This window comes from Montipora capricornis, unplaced genomic scaffold (assembly GCF_036669925.1).
Source record: "Montipora capricornis isolate CH-2021 unplaced genomic scaffold, ASM3666992v2 scaffold_255, whole genome shotgun sequence".
Classification (NCBI taxonomy): Eukaryota; Metazoa; Cnidaria; class Anthozoa; order Scleractinia; family Acroporidae; genus Montipora; species Montipora capricornis.
Window position 1 is genome coordinate 32501 of NW_027180004.1, and position 682 is coordinate 33182.

The window sequence follows — 682 nt, forward strand, 5'->3', positions numbered from 1 at the left end:
ACACGCAATAATATACATGAAAACATTACTCGATTCTGATTGGCTGAGAGCAGTGCAGTTTTTCGGTAACACAGTGCAGAAAAGAGGTAATTGAAGGCAAAAAAAGGTAATAAAGCAAGCATTCTGATTGGTCGATGAACAAAGAAGTTTACAGATAGCCAATCAAATCATTGTTTTGAAATCAAGCGCGCGCCCTGGATGGTGTAATTATGGCGCATTTTTTCCTTGATTGCGTGATACGCGTGCGTTTCTTCTGCTTAACCATCTCAACTTTTTTCATGTATATTATTAATAAGTAATCACATGATTTGTCTGGTGCAATTTGGAATAAATGAGCACTTACTTTACACTTTATTTAAAGAGGGTGGCACGGAATAGTTCAGGTAACTAATAAACTTGTGGCCCACTTGTAAATTTTTTCAAAGACTACAAATTGCACTCGCCATACCGGCTCGATGTCATGAGTCCTTTGCTAGAATGACGTTTGCGGGAACCAATTTTTGCGGCGCGAATTGACACTGAGAAATTTCTGCCGGGAACTAATTTTTGCTGTTTTCTTTTCAAGCAGCAAAACTATATTCAACTTCTATCACTCTTTGGTAAAAAACCTCTGAATCATCGAGAACGGGTGAGGGAAATGTGGCATCCCGGGGACTTCAAAAAATAGTTAACGTGATCTTTT

General features: G+C 38.6%; 1 protein-coding gene across 1 annotated transcript in view; it reads left to right on the forward strand.

The window, feature by feature from the left end:
• The window catches only part of LOC138035101 (contactin-associated protein-like 2), a 1012-nt gene extending 954 nt beyond the window's left edge, over window positions 1-58 (forward strand). The window contains exon 1 of the mRNA XM_068881969.1: window positions 1-58. This exon is cut by the window's left edge and continues 954 nt beyond it. The gene's annotated coding sequence lies outside the window, so the exon portion shown is untranslated.
• The last annotated feature ends 624 nt before the right edge of the window (window positions 59-682 follow it).